The 21,768-nt window shown below is 42.6% G+C and overlaps 1 protein-coding gene across 2 annotated transcripts in view; it reads right to left on the minus strand.

Moving 5' to 3' along the window:
• The window catches only part of RIN2 (Ras and Rab interactor 2), a 243,288-nt gene that overhangs the window by 198,509 nt on the left and 23,011 nt on the right, over positions 1-21,768 (minus strand). For both annotated transcript variants that reach the window (XM_010343725.3, XM_010343724.3), the window contains one exon: positions 5,210-5,335. The gene's annotated coding sequence lies outside the window, so the exon portion shown is untranslated. The remainder of the gene's footprint in view (positions 1-5,209; positions 5,336-21,768) is intronic.

The raw sequence follows: 21,768 nt of genomic DNA on the forward strand, positions 1-21,768 counted from the left end.
AAGGTCACCACAGTAGTGTACCCCTGGATCACCCAGGATATCCCTAAGGTCACTGGCGCTAGTCCCAGGATTCTGTCCATCACTAGCATTGCCACCCACAGGGGCCAGCAGCAGCTGAATAGGCATTGCATGGTGGGCAGCAGGCCTTCCGTGGCTCCTTAGGGCTCTGCAGCTCTGTCTCCCCTTACCAGGGGCCTGTGGGCCACAGCTGACCACCTGGAACCCTGTGGAGTGTTTTACCTCTGACACAAACAAGGGCCCACCAATCAGGGTGCACTGTCTGTTGGGCTGGGGGAGGAGAAGCACCTTGGGTTCGAGAAAACGGTGTCCCTGATTTTGCTGAGCAAATAGAGTGACATCACTTATGCAGGGCCTTGCGGGGAGTGGAAAGGGCTCACAGCAGACCCTAGCTCATGTCACTCCAGGTCCTACAGCACAGCTGGAGGGTCAAAGCAGGGCCATACCACAACCCCGTGTCCACACACGATCCAACTTCTACAGCTTTCCTTCACCCAACTTCCCTTTACCTGACTCTCACTGGGCCATGGCAGCCTCTGCCCCTGCTGGGGACGGGGCTCAGGGAGGAGAGGGTCGGGCTGTGACTTCCAGGTGTGGCCTGTGAATTTATACAGACAGAGGCAAGCTACTAAGCATGCAGGCACCTTAGCGTTATTCATAAGGCATGTGATTTCATTCATACTTTAATTAGAATGCGCTGTAACACACTAGCGTTAGGACCTGGGTTGATTTGCTTGCTTACTTAGCCAATGCAAGGGCACAGTATAAATAACTTAAGAGCGTTTGGAAAGACATTTAATCATTTGAGGCTTAGGTTTCTTCCGCAGACCTTCTCTAGACAGCCAAGAACACAACAGTGATGCCACCCCTAGCATATGCTTTATGTCTTACAACTCATAAAAAAGCATAAAACAGCAAGTCTTTTCCATGCTAGGTTGGAAAAAGTCCTGTAAATTTATGGCTACAAATTCCAACCAACATAAAAGCTTTGCCTCTTCTCCTTCCAACTAAATTGCATCCGTGCCAGATGAGAGAGCCAAGGTATTGAGGGAAACACAGAAAAGACATTTTTGCAAAATCCAAAGCCTTCTAAAACGTAGGAGAACACACACATCAATATGACTGGCAATTTATTCATTCTACCGCTGATCTTACTTCATTCTGACAAGCTTGGGCAACTGGAGTGTGCTGATTCCAAGTCTAACCATTGGAGGCGGCTGCTGAGGTGGTAAGAGGCTGTCACTGTGAAGAAACAAGCTCACCAACTCCGAACACCTCACGATTTTAAGATGAACAAAGCCGTCGTACAAGATAAGGTAACACTTTCCAGCTCAGGTCTGAGATAACAAAGACAAACCTGGAGCCTTAGGGTTGTGGAGCTTTTAGTATCGTCGCACCTGCCATTAGTAACAACCTAGAATATAATTAAGGTTTTGGGATTTTGCAGAGAGTGATAACTAAAATTAGCACTGGTAAAGACTTAAATTTCACATCATGCTTGCCCAATTTGGCAGAAGATAGAGGAAGCATGGTAGACTGACTTACTGGTCTTAAGCCCAGGTCAACAGTAGAAACTCCTCCGGCAAAGGCAGAATACATTTGTCTGCCTCCTGACCTAGGTTTGGCCATGTGACTTACTTCAGCTAATAGAATAACCCAGAAATGTCAGCGTGCCAATTCCAAGCACAAGCTTTACAAGGTCTGTTGGGATTCCACTTGTACTCATGTGCCTTCGTCATTGTCACAAGGAGAGCTTCCCTCAGGTAGCCACCCCCCACCAACCTGGACTTAGAATGTGCTTAAGTGTTGCTGGCCTGAACCCAGACATCAGTGAGAAGCCGAGCCTAGCAGAACTTGTGCAGGAAGTACCATCACCTAGCTGAGCCCAATCTAGATCAGCCAGACCTCGGCCAACCTCTGCGTGAGCTAAACAGATGCTTATTATCAATTTCTTGTCTTTTTTGAGACTGGATCTCACTCAGTTGCCCAGGCTAGAGTGCAGTGGTGTAATCATGGCTCACTGCAGCCTCGAACTCCTGGATTCAAGTGATCCTCCCACCTGACAAAAACAAGCAATGGGAGAAGGATTCCCTATTTAATAAATGGTGCTGGGAAAACTGGCTAGCCATATGCAGAAAACTGAAACTAGACCCCTTCCTTATACTTTATAGAAAAATCAAGTCAAGATGAATTAAATACTTAAATGTAAAACCCAAAATCAACTCAAGATGTATTAAAAACCTAAACATAAAACCTGAAACTATAAAAACCCTGGAAAAAAAAAATCTAGGCAACACCATTCAAGACACAGGCACAGGCAAAGATTTCATGACGAAAATCTCAAAAGCAATTGCAGCAAAAGAAAAATTGACAAGTGGGAATCTAATTAAACTAAAGAGCTTATGCACAGCAAGAGAAATTATCATCAGAGTGAACAACTTACAGAATAAGAGAAAATTTTTGTAATCTATCCATCTGACAAAAGTCTAATACCCAGAATCTACAAGAAACTTAACTCTATGAGAAAAATAAACAACCCCATTAAAAAGTGGGCAAAGAAAATGAACAGATATGTCTCAAAAGAAGATATCTGTGTGGCCAACAAACATATGAAAAAAAACTTAACATCACTGATCATTAGAGAAATGCAAATCAAAACCATGAGATACTGTCTCATTCCAGTCAGAATGGTGATTATTAGAAAGTCAAGAAACAACAGACGCTGGCGAGGCTGTGGAGAAATAGGAACGCTTTTACACTGTTGGTGTGAATGTAAATTAGTTCAACCATTGTGGAAGACAGTGTGGCAATTCCTAAAAGACCTAGAACCAGAAATACCATTTGACCCAGAAATCTCATTACTACATATATACCCAAAGGAATACAAATCTTTTTTTTTTTTTTTTTTTTTTTTTTTTTTTGCTGTATAGACATGAGCCACTACACCTGGCCTGGCCATACCTGGTAGGAGTAGCCATTTTTGCCCAGCAGGTAGGTCACCTAAGCATGGGGTGCTCAGGACAGGGCCCTGTGAAGTCACATGGCCCAGCTCCAAATGCCACCTTTGACCGTGCCTAACTGGGTGATGTAGGGCAAGTGACTTAACCTCTTAGAACTCAGTTTCCCCATCTGTAAAATGAGAATAATAACAATCCCACCTTTATACGGCTGTTGTGATGATTAAATGTGACAACAGATACCATGGTCATCAGTTCTCCAATGTTATATATTGGCTTTTCCCCTCTTGAAAGTATTTTTTGCTTGGATAATAGCCTAATGAAATATTGTATCTCAGAGTCCTGTGGCAGTTCCTGTTACTGTTTAGTTTACAACTGCATTTTACTGAAGTTATTTATTTATGAAAGTCAAGCACAAAGATGTTTTATCTGACAAGAAGGACAGAGGAAGTGAGAAATAAATCTTTGGCCTCAAAAGACAAACCTACAACATCATGATAAGACTTCAGTGTTTATACCTGGCACTATGCACTTCCTTACTCTGTCATCATTACTATCAAGAAAATTCACATCTAATGCTCTTTGGTGTTTATTTAATATGCATTTATTAGCTCTCTGCTCAGGTCAGGGTCTTTGCTAGAAGAAAAGAGGTAAGGAATAGGAAGGACAGACCAATCCCCAGCCTTCACAAAATTAAACAAGGGATAGGGCCATTGATCACATAATCACATACTGATTGTTATTTTATATGATAGAAAAAAACCATATTGTGTTATATGAGCAGATACCACAGGATCTAAATTCATGGAGGGAAGATAGACAACTTCCTGAGAGAACTCTACATTTAAGTCAGAACAGGAGGCATCCAACTAGGGTCCAAATTAAGAAATAGAGCAGCGACATATTGTGCAGAGATAGTTCTCTAACATTTTTCTCTCTTGTTCCTCTTACTCTGCAAGAGTTTGCTTTCTCTGAGAGCAGTTGTCTCTACAGGGAAGCTAAGGCCCAGCTCCCAGCCCAGAAAAAATGTATAGTAAGGGCAGTGGTGAACCTCACAAGCTTGAAATCCGGCAGCCCTGGATTGAAATTCCAACAACACATTCAATAACCATGTGGCCTTGGGTAAGTCAGTTCATCTCATTCAACTTCTGTTTTCTTACTTGTAAACAAATATAATGATATCTTACACTTAAGCAGTGTTGCTGTGGGTTTAAATGAGATAGCTGAAAACAACAATGTTTATTTTGCTCATGAATTTGCTATGGGGCAGGGCTCAGCAGGGACAGTTCAGCAGGGACAGCTTGTCTCTGCTTCATTCAGCATCTGTGGGGGCAGCTCAAAGGCTGGGGGCTGGAGCCAGGCTTCTAAGTCCCATTTCAGGGGGGTGTCAACTGGAGCACCTACATGTGGTCTCTCTGCAGAGTCTGGCCTTCCCAGAAACATGGTGGCTGGGTCTCAAGGGCATGTATCCTAAGAGATTCAGAGAGCCAGGTGGAAGCCCCATCACCTTTGCTAATCAGGGCTTTGAAGTCACTTGGCATCACTCTGCCACATTCTTTATGTCAAAGCAGTCACTGTCCTGCTCAGATTCCAGCAGAGGAAAAATAGACCTCTCCACTTGATGGAGGAGTAGGAAGGTTTTGGAGAAGCCATGACTGTGACCTGTGTTGGAAAATATGATCCGCCATAGTGACCTATACTGACATCCCATTGATGCAACTTCCTTTCAATGTGAAGACTTATAATACTATTAAAAACAATCTACAAAAAGTAGAGAACAGGAAGCAAGGTGGTGGGAACTGAAGAAAGAGAAGTAGAATCATACTGCCATGTCCTCTTTTGGTTATTGTCAGCTTCTTTGTACTTGGTGGTTGTGTCATCCCTCAGGTGGGGGCAACAGCAGTGCCCACCTCATGATGGTGTTGTGGTAATTGAATGAGTTAACACATAAAAGTGCTTAAAGCTATGCCTGGCCCATGACGAGTGCTCCGAAAATGTGAATGGCTTCCCTTTATGCTCCTGGGCTGCTAACTTGCCCTGATATTGATGTGGCCCTGCTGCCAGTGTATGATGAACAAAATCCCTCAGACACCTGGAAAACATCCTCCCTGACGTTCTGTCAGAGCAAAGTCCCTTCCACAGCCACATAACAAAACGATAGCCTGTGATATTCCCAATCACACTGACGAGCCTGGGGTTGTGCACACTGGGCTTATGGTCTCGCTGCTACATACCCCTTCAGGCCAGCATCTCTTCTCCTCTCCCCCTGCAGTTCAGCCCGATCTCCCCAGCGGTCTGAAGGGCTTGCACATTTTATCTTTTCTGGTAGAAGTTCAGAAGTCCAGATCTCTCATCACCATCTACAACACAAAAAAATTGACCATTGAGGGTTTTGGATGTATTTTAAAAACACAATGAACAACCACACAGAGGACTGGCTTCCTAGCCTGGCTCTGGGAAGGGACATTGCTAAATGAAAACAGTGATGGCCTTTCCTTCCCATTCCTGGTCCTCCACCTCTGGACCAGGAAACTGAGGAGGGGGATTTCTTCACCAGAGTGACCTCTAAATCCCTGTGCCAATGCTTGGATTTTAAAAACTCTCATTGGTCTTTCATGAATGGGACTAAACAACAAGCATCCTATCTTCCCCACCAATTAAGTGACAATTCATTTCTTTCCCTTAGCCCTTGCATCGCATCGCTTCCTACAAAAAGGGTCCCGAAATCTTTCAGTCTAGGATCCTGGAGATGGGACTCATCTGAATAAGAAATTCCTATATTGCCAGGCGCAGTGGCTCATATCTATAATCCCAGCACTTTGGAAGGCGGAGGTGGTTGGATCACTTGAGCTCAGGAGTTCAAGACCAGCCTGGGCAATATGGTGAAACTCCATCTCTACCAAAAATACCAAAAACTAGCCAGGCATGGCGACACACACCTGTGGTCCCACCTACTCAAGAGGCTGAGGTGGGAAGATCGCTTGAGCCCAGGAGATGGAAGCTGCAGTCAGCAAAGATTACACCACTGCACTTCAGCCTGGGCAGTAGAGTGAGACTTCATCTAAAAAAAAAAAAAAAAGAAATTCCTATGTTATCCTCTATTTTATTTTTAACTGTTTGAATCAGTATCCTTTTCAAAATTAACTAAGTACATGCTTGCAAAATGCAAATACTAGATCTAAGCTTAAGTTCCCTCTGACCATCACCAAGAACTCCTATATCCTTGGCAGAAGTGGGCATTTTTATAATTTAAATTATATCCTTTCAGATTGCTTCTGTGTATTCCAATATCCAATTACACACACACATGCACACACACACACACACGTGTGTATGTTTCTTTTCTAAATATCTGTTTCTCCTGTGCTCCATTCTCCTGCTTGCTCCATCCTCAGGATGTCCTATCAAACTCCCGACATCGGTAAAAGAAGGTTATTTCATTCTTTATTCCCTATTGTTTTCCTAATACTTCACAGTCCCAGCTCCTCTGTCAGGCTCTATAACTGCTCTGACTTCCCACCACCTCCTCCCCTGGAACTCTCACAGACAAGATGTACACGCATCCCTTCCTTCACACCTGGATTCATGGTAGCTTTCCGGCCTGGAATATCCTCCCTGTCCCCCTCCTCTTACTTGAGAAGATTCAGCTTTTAGGCCTGGATGGAACACATTTGGACTTCAGTCCCAGATGAATGGCTCGGGTAAATTGCTTAACCAGGATTCTTATATTAAAAAATAGGGTAATTGTAATAGCATTTATTATACTTCAAAGCCCTGCTCTAAAGATTCAGTAGAGTAATTCATAGAATGCATTGGCCCATTGCAGGTTATTTAGTAAATGCTCAACAAGGTTCACCGCTGCCACCACCAGGGTAAGTGATGATCATTTTTCGGGAATCATTTAAATCCTACTTTCCTTCTTAATCCAGATTTTCCTCTGAATCCCTACTTCACACACAGATAGGACTACTCAAAATCATCCCAGTAAACATTAAGCTACATTTACATCACTTTACGGTATCTTCTAATCTTTACTAATAGATAGGCCTGGGGTTGAATTTACTGCGGCGCTGTATTAAGGGAGAGCTTCACAAATCACACATTGTAAAGGGAGCCAGTCAGTAAAGTGAACTTATCCTATCAAGGGACAAAACCGCTATGGCTTCTTCTGTTGCCTGGTTTACATTATGGTATTAAGTAAGTATGTACAAATAAAATAACGAGGGATAAATGGTGTTTTGTTCTTGTTTTTACATAGTTACAAAACCAAGCACAATTGTAAATTATATAAGAATAGGAATGTAAATGAATACAATTAAAAGTAACTCAATGCAAGGGATAATGTTTTCCTGAAACTAAACCACTCTTGTGACATAAATATGGTGGGGCTGCACCTTCTAAGAAGGGAAGGGATCACATGAGAGAACAAGTCAAAAATTACCCTTACAGCTGATTGGCTGTGTGCAGAGGCTCACACGAGGGATAGGGACCTATAAACTGAGACCACCTGGAGGAACAGCAGGCTCCAGTGCCCTGCGTCATGCCGGTGCTGGGACACTCACTCACTGAGTGGAATGGCAAGGGGAATTCCTCACACAATTCAAATTATTCCAATCTCTTCCACTCTCTCTGAATTCTCCCACTACGTTTCTCTATCTGAACTACTATGCAGCTTTCATTCATTCACCCCCACGACACTGCATTTGGCCTTGACTTGGGGGGAAAAAGATTGACTATGTGCGAAGGCTCTTCTGCCCATCTTCACGCCTTGCAACAATCTCAGTTTATGAAATGATTTGACCCCAAGGCAAATCGAATAAACTCAAACCCAGAGGCAGGTATTGAAATTACTTGGCAGAACTTGGTCCCACCGCTCAATGCTTTGGGGATTCTCCACCTTAGTTGCACACCTGAGAAGCATTTTCTCAGCAAAGCGCTCGTGCTTTAAATGGGTTATCGAACGTTAATAGGATTGTGTTCCTAAGAGAAATGCAAATTCATTTCCAACCTACATTGGTTTCTCAACCAACTAGAATTTCTCTAAGGACAACTAAAGTGTTTCTACCTTTGAGAATTCTAAATTGTCTTAAATTTTAATTTAATTTTTCTATGGAGGAAAGCCAAATTTATGAAGGGGATTGTCTTAATCAGAATTATTCATGAAGATTGAGCATCTAGTAGGTGCCAGGAGTTGTGAGAAACACTGAGTCACTGTTCTCATCGGAAACCCTGAAGTCCTTACAAAGATATTTATAAATTATAACCTTCAAGGTAAAAATGGGTTGAAGAAAATAAAATACCAACTAGGTTTAAATTTTCTCAATCTAGTAGTCGCTACTCTAGAAACTGAAGGAGTTGCTTATTTTTCCACATATTTTGATAGCATTATCTAGAAGGTTTATATGCACATTATTCATTATTACCTAGTATCACCGAATTTCTTTTCTTTTTTTTTTTAGAGACAGGATCTTCTTACTCTGTCGCTCAGGTTAGAGTGCAATGGTGCGATCTCAGCTCACTGCAGCCTCCACCTCCCGGGTTCAAGCGATTCTTTTACCTCGCCCTCCCTAGCAGCTGGGATTACAGGCACCCGCCATCACACCCAGCTAATTTTTGTATTTTTAGTAGAGATGGGGTATCGCATGTTGGCCAGGCTGGGCTCGAACTCCTGACATCAAGTGATCCGCCTGCCTTGGCCTCCCAAAGTGCTGGGATTACAGAAATGAGACACCATGCCCAGCCACTGAATCTTTTTGAGTATTCGCACATGCAGGCCGCTTGCTGGGTACCGTTTTGAAACGCTGCTATTTTTAAAGTTCATCCCTCACTAAAGCCTTTCTCTTCTATTCTATAAATGTTGTCTATAGATGCATTCTTCTTTGGATTCTTAATTGAGATTGTGGGTGTATTATTTTCCCTTATCTTCTCTTAAAGGAGGTAAAATTGGTTCAGTTCATTCTGCCTTAGTGTATTCAAGCTTCAGATTAAAGGATTTGCTGGCCAATTTGATTGATTTTCGTTAGGTACTGAATCCTGCCCCTGTTATCTTCATGACTGGACCATATCTCTGGTGTTGGCTTAGGCTAAGAACTCACTCACCTAGCCACGAGCTTTCTCCTTCCAATTCCCCGTACTTCCCTACCTAGCAACCTAGCAATGCACCAGTAGCTACCATGGGGTCAGTCTAGGCTTGTCCAATCTTTCCCACAGCTTTTCCTACAAAACTATGAATTCCCAACCTTAGAAAGTGTTAAAACATTGTTCTGTAATCCTAATAACCTGGAAGATTTGAAGTTACACAAAGTAAAATCGGTTTCTTTGTGCACGATTTCTAGAGCATCTGTGTAGTATAATCTAAAAGGATCAAGCATATTCCAGCATCTCCCAAAACCCTTTGAACTTTCATTTGGAAAAACCTCAGGATTCGGCCAGCTGTGAAGATAGTGCCCTGGAGCACCTCTTTTCTCCCTCCTTTTTCCTTTCCTTTTTTTTTTTTCTTTAAATTAATTGTATTAGAGAAAGGCATGGCCATCTCCCTCTCTGGGAGATAAGAGAGAGAGAAAGACTAACAGTCAAGAAAAAACATGCTATTATCACAGGGAAGCCCCTCTGTGGCTGAGCCATCCAGTACAGCAGCCACGGGCCCTGTGTGGCAATCAAACACCTGAAACGTGGCAAGTCTGAATAGGGATGCCTTGTAAGCAGAAAATACGCTCCAGGTTTTGAAGACTTAATACAAAAAAAATGTAAGATGCCTCAATAAGTTTTCATGTTGATCCTATGTTGAATTAAATACAGTATTTTATTAAAATTAATTTTACCTATTGCTTTTAACTTGTTTAAAATATGACTACAAAAAATTTTAAATTACATATGCAGCTCATGTCATATTTCTATTAGACAGCACTGCCTGATCGAATAATCCCCAAAGCCTTGCAGATCATCAGTACCCCTTGGCTGTGCTGGTGTATGTGCTGTGTTCTGAACACACACACACACACACACACACACACACACAGAAACACACACATACACACACAAACACACACACAGACACAGACACCCACAGACACACACATACACAGACAGACACACACACACAAACACACACACACACACACACACACACACACATACACACACACACACACAGAGTGGCTGCTTATCCTAAAGTACCTTGCCCTCTGCAGCCATCTCCTGTTACCATCCTGCCAAACCTTTAAGATCCATCTCAAAACATAACAGGCAATTGCTAGTATGTTTTCAGAAGTGATTCCAGGCCAGGCACTACGCTGAGCCCTGTCCTCCCTCAAATCACCCCGGCAGCCTATGAAGGGGTAGCAGAACGTGCTCATTTTGTAGCTGGAAGAGGTAAGGTGACCTGCATAACACTATGAGCTGGTTGGTGGCAAAGCTCAGAGTCTTCTTTGGTTTGTCAGTCACCAAAGCATCTTTGGTTTGTCATCACCGTCCTACCTTTAGCCCCTATGGTGGCTCTTGCCCCAACTCCCGTGTCTGCTCTAAGTCCTCAATGGCAAGCACCCCTTGCTCCTGTGAGCTTCAATCCCCCTCAGTTTCCAGATCTTAGTTCAAGTGTCTTTCTCACAACACCCATCACTCATCACATCCTATTACCACTGCTTTCACATTTTGTCTCAGGCACTTGATACCCTCTGACAACCCGGGTGGATTCTGCTGTTGTTTAAATGTTCACGAGAAATGACACTATGAGGCCTCAGTCAATATTTGATTAAAGTAAAGCATGTTATATACTTGAATATCTTTCTTTTGTCATCTTTTAAAAATGTATATTTTTGCTGTTAAAATGGAAATTGAGTGAATTGATGAGGATGACCATTATAGACAACTAGACCCGAAAAAGCCAAGACACATTATGTTGGCTGGAAGTGTGGTTCCCCCTCTGGTAGAATTCGCCTCTGAAGACCTTCCCAGGCAGTTCCTCTGTCCACAAAGAAGTTCTTTCTTTCAGCTCATTCTGTCAACTTGACCTTGTCAACTGCCCTGGCCATGTCCCTGGAAGAAGCCCCCCTTGTCCCTAACCCCAACCATGGAAAACAACCTGAGAAAATGCTGGATGGGAGAGGGAAGGAAAAAACGCATGTTTCCTTTTCAACATTATGAAAGGAATGAAGGTAATAATTTTGGGTGATTCCAAAACATGAACACTTCAGATAAGTTTAGATGACTTTATCCCTTACCCGTTGCCTGAAGTGGACACAATACAGGCAAATAAAAATGCATGTTTCCTTTTCAACAATAAATAAAGCCTTGCTAGTTACACTGATAAGACAACCCCAGTGCCGATTTTGCATGAGAATGTGAGCATTTCCTCAAAATGCCTCTTGTTAACAGTTCTAGGAATACTTACTTCAAAGAATAATTTATCTTTGGGAAAAGAAATGATATTTCCTATGAAAAATAAGGATTTCTATTTGTTATAGTTTTTATTTCCTTCCCAAAGACTTTTGTGTAATGACGAAAATTTAGATTACTTTAAAAGGAACTTCTTAGTTAACTTTCCTCAACTGATTATTTGTTTTTCTTGGAGAAGTCATGTTATTGTGATTTTAGGAAGTTTTTCCCACTTCCACGTAATAACATTTGAGGCCAGGGACACATTACTCCTCTTTGGTGGATCAAGTTTTCTTTCAAGGATCAAGCTAAGAATTTTCTTGACCTTAAACTTGCTAAGCCTTATCACTGTAACCCCCAAATTATATTCTTTGGTGCCTTCTTAAACATGGAAGTGCAAATTAAATACATTCCATAAAATTGTATGTTAGTCATTTTCTCAAATAAATGTATTCACTTTTTGGGCAATCTTTTCTTTAGAAATGGCCAGTACTTTTAGAAATACATATATACCTATGATATTTTTCCAATCATTTCTAAAGAAATGGGGCAAGTAATTCATTTGTTTATTCAATTTCAAAGCCACTTGAGATTTTGTTGAAGGTCTGAGCTGTACACTACAGGAACACACATAAAAACTTGTTTTGTTTTTGTTTTTTTTCCCCTGAGATGGAGTCTTGTTCTGTTGCCCAGGCTGGAACAGTGGTGCTATCTGGGCTCTCTACAAACTCTGCCTCCCGGGTTGAAGTGATTCTCCTGCCTCAGCCTCCAGAGTAGCTGGGATTACAGGTGCCCACTACCACACCTGGCTACTTTTTGTATTTTTAGTAGAGATGGGGTTTCACTATGTTGGCCAGGCTGGTCTTGAACTCCCAACCTCATGATCCACCCACCTTGGGCTCCCAAAGTGCTGGGATTACAGGTGTGAGCCACTGCACCTGGCTGAAGTCCTGTTTTTCTATATGGGCCATCTGAAAGTGATGCAGAAGACAAATGTAGTTTTGGCTGGGGAGTGTGGGGAAAGGCATTTTAGTTCAGACAGAACCACTTCGTTTAAAGCAGCTGTGCCAAGGTACAACCATTAGAATACTGGTTAGCCCTTGGGGCACTGAGGATTCACATGGAAAGGCAGGCCAGGTCACGATCAGAACAAAGGGAAGGATTTCCATTCTACGAGGCAAACCCATGGGAGCTAGGGACCATCTCAGAGTAGGGGTGCAGTGCTGGAGGTGAAAGGATCACTTAGGGCAGGTCAGAGAGACCTGAACTAAGGAATATGGGCTTCAACTAAAAAAGAAGGTGACAGACATGGGGAAGAAGGGCCAGATAAGGCTACTCAAAGGATAAGGAAGTTGGGAGGGGGAACTGGCTTGGGCAAGTGGATGATTATTCGATTTTTATTAATTTTTTTATAGATGGGGTCACCCTATGTTGCCCAGGGTGTCCTTGAACTCCTCCCGGACTCAAGTCATCCTCCTACCTCAGCCTCCAGAGTAGATGGGACTATAAGCACAAGCCACAGAGTCCAGCTTATCCTATAGTTAGGTAAGTTGAGCCCAACTTGAAAAGTCCAACGTCAGTTGAAAAATTAACAGGAATAAATTGATAATTCTGTATCAAGATAAAAATCCCCTTCCCTAAACCCACATATACAAATAGAGAATGAAGGCGGGGTAGAGTAATAGCTGTCCCCTAATTAATAAGGCTAGAGATCAAGTTATCTGAGTGGGAAGCAGGCAACCTGACCTTGTAAGACTAGGGAAGTTGCTGGTGTCAGTGGATGTGTGATTATTTCATTTTTGGATAAATTGAGTCTGAGGTTTCCAGGGAGATCCAGATTGAGAAATCCAACAGGCAGCTGAGGAATTACTAGAGACAAATGAGTAACTCCATATTTAGAGAACAACGCATCTACAACAAGGGAAATGATGGTCTACAGAGGCCAGATCACCTTCAAACCTTCTGTTTAATTCTGGGTGCCACATTTCATAGATGTGTGATAAAATTGGGGCTAGTCAAGAAATAGAAATAAAATATGGGACCATGTTTAGTAAAAAAATGTTTAGAGGAGTCTTGGATGATTGACTTGGAGAAAAGAAAAAACAGGGAAGGCTCTGCCATGTGAGTGGAATTAGACTTGATTAGTGTCACATAAAAGGAGAATCAAAGGACAGAAATTAGAGGAAGACAAATTGTAACACGAGGTGAGAAATCTCTGGCTAGCACTTTGGGATTGGGTGATTTTCTCCTCATCAAAGATATTAAAGCACAGACTGAACGACAACCCCTGGGGATGCCACAGAAGGGACTGAAGCACACGACAGGGAACTAGACAACAATTGGATGTCCCTGAGAGTCCTATGACCTCATGGTAGAGGCAGATTGGAACAACAGATGTAAGATTAGGAGCCACCTGCAGGGAGCAGGCAGCTAAAGCTACAGATAGGTAAGATGCCCAAGATACCAACTGTAGCAAGAGAAAATAAGTAAACTGCAGAAAGAATCTTGTACAAAATAGAAGAAAAGAAACTAGCTGAGATAGAGAAATCATAAAGGATTAGGAAGAAAATTAAGAGTCTCAAATAACAAAAGACAAGGGAAAGAAAATTGTATTGAAGTATAACTAACACACAGTAAAGTGCACATCTTAAGTGAAAAGTACTATTTTAAAAAATCTTTGCATATTCCAAGTTTGTGAAGATATTTCTCTTATGTTTTTTTCTAGAAGGTTTTTCCATACAGTAAGGTGCACACATCTTAAGTGGAAAGTGCTATTTAAAAAAATCTTTGCATATTCCAAGTTCATGAAGATATTTCTCTTATTTTTTTTCTAGAAAGTTGTTTTAGTTTTAACATTTAAGCCTATGATCCATCATAAAATCATTTTTGTGTATGGCATAGGAATCAAGTTTTATTTTTTTCCTCATGAATATCAACTGACTAGCACCTGTGGAAAAGACTCTCCTCCCACTTCCCACCCCTGCTTAATTGCAGTGTAGCCTTTGTTGTAAGCCAAGATACTGCATATCTTGTAGATGTGTCCCTGTACTCTCACTTCTGTTCCATTTACTTATTTGTCTATCCTTGTTCTGATGCCACAGTCTTCATTATGTAGCTTTATAGCATGTCTTGATAATTGGTGATATAAGAGCTACAGATTTGCTGCTGTTCTTAAACATGGTTTTGAATTTTATAATTATTTTTCATGTTAACATACATTTTGGAATTAACTTGCCAATTTATACAGAAAATAACTCTTCTAGGACTTACTTGAAATTTTAATGAATTCGTAGATCATTTTGGGGAGAACTGACATCTTTAAAATATTTCAATCCATGAACATGGTATGTCCTTCTCTCTATTTAGGTCTTCTTTAATTTCTCTCAACGTTTTGTAGTTTTAGTAGTTTTGGTGTGTTGTTCTTGCACATCTATTGTTAAGTTTATTCCTAAGTATTTGATTTTTTGTATGGTACTGTAAATCACATTTTCTATTTAATTTTCTATTTGTTGCTAGTATATTAACTCCTGAGTAATAGCAATTTAAATATTTTTTTTGAGACCAAGTCTTGCTTTGTTGCCCAGGCTGGAGTGCAGAAGCACCATCCCAGCCCACTGCAATCTCTGCCTACTGGGTTCAAGTGATTCTCCTGCCTTGGCCTCCCGAGTAGCTGGAATCACAGGTGCCTGCCACCATGCTCAGCTTTATAGCATGCCTTGATAATTGGTGATGTTAGAGCTAGAAACAGAGTTTCACCATGTTGGCCATGAACTCCTGACTTTAAGTGATTCACCTGTCTTGGCCTCCCAAAGTGCTGGGATTATGGGCATGAGGCACTGTTCCTGGCCAATTCTTATTTGCTACTTTTAATAACATTTATTTCTTGTTCTTGCCTTGGTATCCTAGTAAGACTACCAGTGTGTTGTTGAATATGGGTGATAGAGTGATAGGTGCTATGAGGTGAGAGTGAGTAAGAGTGATAGGGCACACTTCTGTTATTTTGTACATCAAAGTGAAAGCAATAAGTATTTCACTATTCAATATGGCTTGCACATACCCTTATCAGATTAAAGTGGTTGTCTTTCAATGGTAATTTGTTGAGATCACACCAGGTCTTTTTAATCTAAATGTTAAATTCTACAATAAAAACACAATAACTTATTTGGAAATTCTAGTTAGGGAGGGGTATAGTCCTTTACACTACTGATAGAGGAAGTCTTCCTCTCTTTGGAAAAGACCATCACCTTGGGCAGATGGAATGGAATAGATCTGAGATTGCCCTGTGTAATGCATAGGGTAGTAACATGGTCACCAGTACGTGCATGCTCAAGTCAAGCAATTTATTCTCTAAACTGTCTATCTACCCCTTACTAGATCAACGTCTCCGGATCTCTAAAATCCAGAGAGCATAACTTAATGACAGTACTAGCTACCACTTACTCAACACTCAGTATATATCCTTGACATTGTATTAAGCCATTCACATCTATTATTTCATTCAATCTTTGCTATAACCCTCAAAACAACAGAAGAGACAACAAATAAATTTGTTGAGAGATAAATTTACTTGCCCATGGTCACACAGCCAGTAAGTGAGGGAGCCATGATTCAAACCATCTGACTCCATGACATTAATCACTACACATTTGACGTCAGGAATAAAATCTTGCGCTAGCCCCCCATTTGAGGTCATTTTCTCTTTCTTATGGCCTAGAATGTTAAATATGTTTGCTCACCATAGAAATTAACTGGAGAGCTACCCAACGTTGGGCTTCATTAGAAATCCTTGAGACCAGCAGCCACGTTCTTAGTCCCTACGTCCTTTTATCTTTATCCCATCCAGAAACAAAATAAATAGCTCTAGTAACCTATGCTATCATTTACTTTTACCAAAAGCAATAGATATATAAAGATTTGCAAGCACAAAAATCAGAAAATCACTGGAAAATAACTCAATTCTTTTCCACTGGAAAGGTTAGCTTATAAGCTAAATCTAGAGAGAAATACAATTCCTCCCAAAAGAGACATGTTCTGTCCTATCAACTTCCTCTATAAAAGTTATCCAAAACAAAACTACCACCAAAGGTATTCGGCATAGTCACTACGCTTATCCTAGAAATGATGTATTCCTTTGGGCTTCATGCATCCTCATTATCTATTGCCGCATAACAAGTCACGGCAAGACTCGGGGGCTTCAAAGAATCATCATTTTATTATTGCCATGGTTTCTGAGGGTCTGGAATTCAGGAAGGGCTTGGCTGGGTAGTTCTGGCTGAGAGTCTCAAATGTGGTTGCAGCCAGATGGTAACTGGAGCTGGAACAAAAGATAGAGTGTGGGGGTGGGGAGCAGGAAGGCTTGGCTGGAACAGTTGGAGACTGGTAGGGTATCTCTGTCTTTCTTCATGCAGTTTCAGGGCTTTGCCACGTGATCTGTTTGCATGGGCTAGTTTGGGTTTCCCCATAATGTGGTGGCCTCAGAATAGTCTAACTGCTTATATGGCAGCTCAGCACTCCAGCAAGAATGTACCAGGCAGCAAGGTGGAAATTGCATTATCTTTTTCTTCCCAAATTGTCCTCAGAAGTAATGCAGTATTATTTCTGCTGCATCGTATTGAGTACAAGTGAGACATAAACCCACCCGGACTCAAGGGGAAGGCATTGAACTTTACCTCTTGATAAGGGGGTGACTAGGAGAATGTGCGGGATGGGTAATGCTATGGTGGCTATGTTTAGAGAAACACAATCTGTCCTGCACCCTGAGGTTAGCAATGCACTACAAATGTCACATGGGGGAAGCCATTGCCATTCTCATTTTTCACTTGTATAAACCAAGACAAAACATTTTTAAGCTGCTTGTGGTCACACAGAGGCAGGGAAGAACTATCACATGTGTTACTTTGACTTATATACAACTTTAATGATGAATATAATGTATGAAAATTACTTTCCAATTATAAAATACATCATCGTTTATTGTAACCGTCCATTACAATTTGGAAACATCTCTGAAAAGTCTATCTCTGAAAGTTTGACATACTGCCAAGGAGAATGAAGCTCTCCTTGGAAAGTTTAATCCACTCAATCTGATTTTCCCTGGGAAAGTATTTGGGTATTTCTTACAGTCTCACGCAATAGAGAACTTGGCAAGTAAAAATGATGACCAACAGTGGCCTTTCACAACGTTTCCTATGGAAATAGCCAGGACCCTTATGGGTAAGAAATGCTTGCCTTACGCTGAGGTTTAGGAAACAGGCCTGTGGATGGGAAAAGGCAACAGAGAAAAGGTGCTAAGTTACTGATCCATCCACTCACTGAAAGGATGTCCCTCCTGGCAGCACAAGCATCTGCAAACTGAATTTCTCCATTTTTTTTTCCGGAGTTCAGTCAATTCACATTTCACATCTTCCTGGCCTTTGCCCATTTTGGTTCTGATTTTTTTGATTAAAGGTTAAGTTTTTTAACATATGAAAATTCTTACGTTAGGACATTTAATTCGTGTTGGAACGCCATTACAAAACACACTTTTGCCCTGGGGGTGTTTATGTGTGTGTGTAGAGGGGTGAGAACATTCACTAGCCGAAATGCTTAGATTCGCAAACTCGTTTCTTCTGATTGCAGCTTTGCTTGCACGCTGTCTGCCACTTTCTGCTCCTTTGGCATCTATTTTCTGGATCGTGGGTGAGAGTTGATATAGACCGGGGACAGTGTGCGGCTGACTAACTAGGTTTCTTGATTCGGACGCGCCCTCTACCGTTGACAGAGTAAAGTGCAACTTCTGTATTGTGCGTCCTCTGGAAGAGGGGGAGCATGTCCTGTGATTTTGTGGTTTTCTTTGATCTCTGAAGGACCCTTAATTTTATGCGTTTTGCCTTCTTTCTGGATATCACCAAATCTCCAAGGGGCAATGCCCTTCCTAGTTTCCCTCGTCTCTCCCAGTGACCTCGCCTTTCCTATGGCTGTAGCCTCCAGTCTCACGCTGTCTGCTCTTTCTGGGGCTGATGTGATCTGGGCTGCACCGCCCGGGGCTCTGCACACTCCTGTCCTTCTCCACTTACCCTCTCTGTGGTCTCTGCCCAACGCTCTAGACAGGGGCGGGCTCCAGAGCCTGCCTGGCTGGGCCCGGGTGCTTCTCTTACTTCTTACAGGAAATTCTAAGTCTGTAGAATTTTGTTTCTTAGTAATCCTGAGGGCTTGTGTAAACAATGGTTTTATTCGCTCTATTTGTTGACTTGGGTAGATTTTATTTTAAGTTATGGGAAGAGATTTGGATGCAGGCAACCATCATTATTCTACTGAAACTCAGAGTTCTCCATGCATTTAAATAATAATGCCATCTACTGTGCTAAAATATCCATTTACCCAAATCTATTTGGTCTCCACAATACAAGCATTTCTTAGCACAACAGTATATATAGCTTTTTAAACAAGGAACCCTTTGTAATAACTAACATGCATTCACACACACACACACACACACACACACTTGTTTAAATTCCTTTCTGACCACTACAGCATACTCAAAGCTAAAATTCTTTTTTTTTTTTTTTTTTTTTTTTTTTTTTTTTTTGAGACGGAGTTTCGCTCTTGTTGCCCAGGCTAGAGTGCAATGGCGCGCTCTCGGCTCACCGCAACCTCCGCCTCCTGGGTTCAGGCAATTCTCCTGCCTCAGCCTCCTGAGTAGCTGGGATTACAGGCACACGCCACCATGCCCAGCTAATTTTTAGTATTTTTAGTAGAGACGGGGTTTCACCATGTTGACCAGGAAGGTCTCGATCTCTTGACCTCGTGATCTACCCGCCTCGGCCTCCCAAAGTGCTGGGATTACAGGCTTGAGCCACCGCGCCCGGCCTCAAAGCTAAAATTCTTAAATATCATCAGCCATCACCAAAACAAGCGAACGTCCTGCCTCAACTACATCCCAAAGGGCACAGCGCCCTTGATAGCATCTGCTGTCCTGAATGAAACCACAGGTTGCAGGAGTTACTTGCAAAGCCACATCTGATTTTCAAGTTGCCTTGGAATAGGAGGTAATTTGCCAATTTCAAGCAGCGCCCTCCAGCGCCATATGCCAGCCCTCCTCAGACACGCTGTGTCTGCCAGCTCTCACTGGGCTAACCTGGCCTCCGCCGTGCAGTAGACACTGCAGGTGCCGTTGCATTCCCTCTTCCACTGCAGCCTGCTGGACTCCACACTGCCAGCACCCTTGTGTCCTTGCCTGAGGACTCCTCTGGCTCTTGGAATGAACTTTTCCCAGGGAGAGGCCTGAAGTGCTGGGAATCAGTCCCCAGACCCCCCACAGCCCTCAACCTACAACCGATGAGAGCCGAGTGTGAACACCTGCTCTGCACCTCCCACACTTCCATCCCTGGCGGGACAGTCAGCTCCCCGGCAGGGGTAAGCTCTAGCTGTCCACAGGGAAATGATCCACAACGCATTTCATATTGTTGCCTCCCCGCCAGCCTCACCTCCCCACTCCGCTAGGGGTTTCCCGGGACCACCCTCCCAATCAACTACTTGTATTCTGTTCAAATCCTTGTTCAAGGCCGACTTCAGAAGGAATTCAGATTAAGACAGCTCCCCAGCTCAGGGCCTCACCTCCAGCCACCCAAAGCCTCTGCCTGGACAGGAATCACCCAGGTCAGACGCTGGAAGACAGCCCCAACTGAGTCCCCATCCAAACAGGGCAGGAATGAGAGGGGGCTTTGGATGTGACACCCACAAACCTGGGGGTCCAGGGAAGCTCACGAGAAGGCCTTGATGGGAATGTGCAGAGAACCCTGGTGTGGCCACAGCCGAGACTCAAAGGGGCAGTGATGGGGAGGTCATCTACTGTCCATGGCAAAGGCCTGTGCACACGGTAACTTCTCTGCCAATGTCTGTGGGATTCATGATGGTTTGAGAGAATCGAATGAATGTAAACCCTGTTAAAACACAGAAGGCTTTTCCAGTTACAACTCTAATATAACAAATATTTGTTGGGTTATGATCTGATACAGCAACACTCGACCACCGGGATGAGCATCAGTTGGGATTTATAGGCTCCCTCCTATCACCACTGTGGGGCACTCAAGAGAACCCACCACGGACCATGGGAAGCCGCTTCTTTGAATTCCTGGGTGCGGTCACATATTAAAAGGGCTGACATATGTGTAGAGATGGAAATGGGTTAAGCTTATCTTCACACACTCATTGTCCAAAGCTGCTAGGCATTCTGGGCCCCTCCTGTCGGAGACCTGAGCTAGGCAGCCAGCATACAGGTAGGCAGGGGACCCAGTCAAATGGTCAAACACCTGTTGAATGGCTGTGAAGTCAGTACATCTGGGTACCAGGTAGAAAAAACCTTAATGATGAAGACAAGGGACTGATCATCTCGGGTGGTGCTGTAGAGGAGGCTAGACTGGCACATGAAGCTGATGAGTTTGGTTCATGCCAAGCAGAAGCAAGGCAGGCATTCAGAACACAGGAGAAGGTGAACATTTACAGCAGAAGCAGGCTTCCTCCAATTCTTGGAGACATCAGTTAATTAAATCAGCAGTTATTTTTAAACTTTGTTATTCAGTAACAACATTTTAATAGTTAATTTTTTTTTTTGTTTTGAGGCGGAGTCTCACTATCTTGCCCAGGCTGGAGTCCATCTCAACTCACTGCAAGCTCTGCCTCCCAGATTCAAGTGATTCTGTGCCTCAGTCACCTGAGTAGCTGGGACTACAGATGTCATCACCAAGCCTGGATGATTTTTGTATTTTTAGTGGAAGTGGGGTTTCACCACGTTGGCCATGCTGATCTCAAACTCCTAGCCTCATGTGATCCACCTACCTCAGGCTCCCAAAGTGCTGAGATTACAGACGTGAGCCACCACGGCTGGCTAACATTTTAAAATACCTATCTCATGCCTGACATCGGGTTAGCTGCTAGGCATATAGCAAGGAACATACAGGCTTGATCTGGACCTTTCCTTCAAGAGTTTAAGTGGGAAAGACAAACCAATTTAGTGTGATCAATCCACTGAATATTTCATGAATAATTCTCCTTTAATTCTCCATTCAACTTTGTCTGATATGGGCCTGTAAATCCTGCCCATGTGCAAGCAGATAAGGAAGGGTTAATCATCTGGACAGTAACACCTCAAACAACTAAACAGATTTTTAAATTAGGGCTTAACTTAAAATGTAAAGCCAAATTACACGACCTTAGTAACCTATCATGGGAAACGGAACCGTTCTTTGATGACACGTGGTCACCAACAACCTTCAGTAAGTACGTTTTAGGTTTTGAATCCCTAGCCGTAGGAGGCACAGTACCTGCAAGCACAGAGTTAATGAAGGTTGACCACAGATGAATACCTGGAAATACTTTTCTTGAAAAAAGAAACAGAAAACAGTGTATCATCTTCCTTTGGAGCTCTTTGCCTCACTCATAA

Source organism: Saimiri boliviensis, chromosome 9 (assembly GCF_048565385.1).
Source record: "Saimiri boliviensis isolate mSaiBol1 chromosome 9, mSaiBol1.pri, whole genome shotgun sequence".
Taxonomy (NCBI): domain Eukaryota; kingdom Metazoa; phylum Chordata; class Mammalia; order Primates; family Cebidae; genus Saimiri; species Saimiri boliviensis.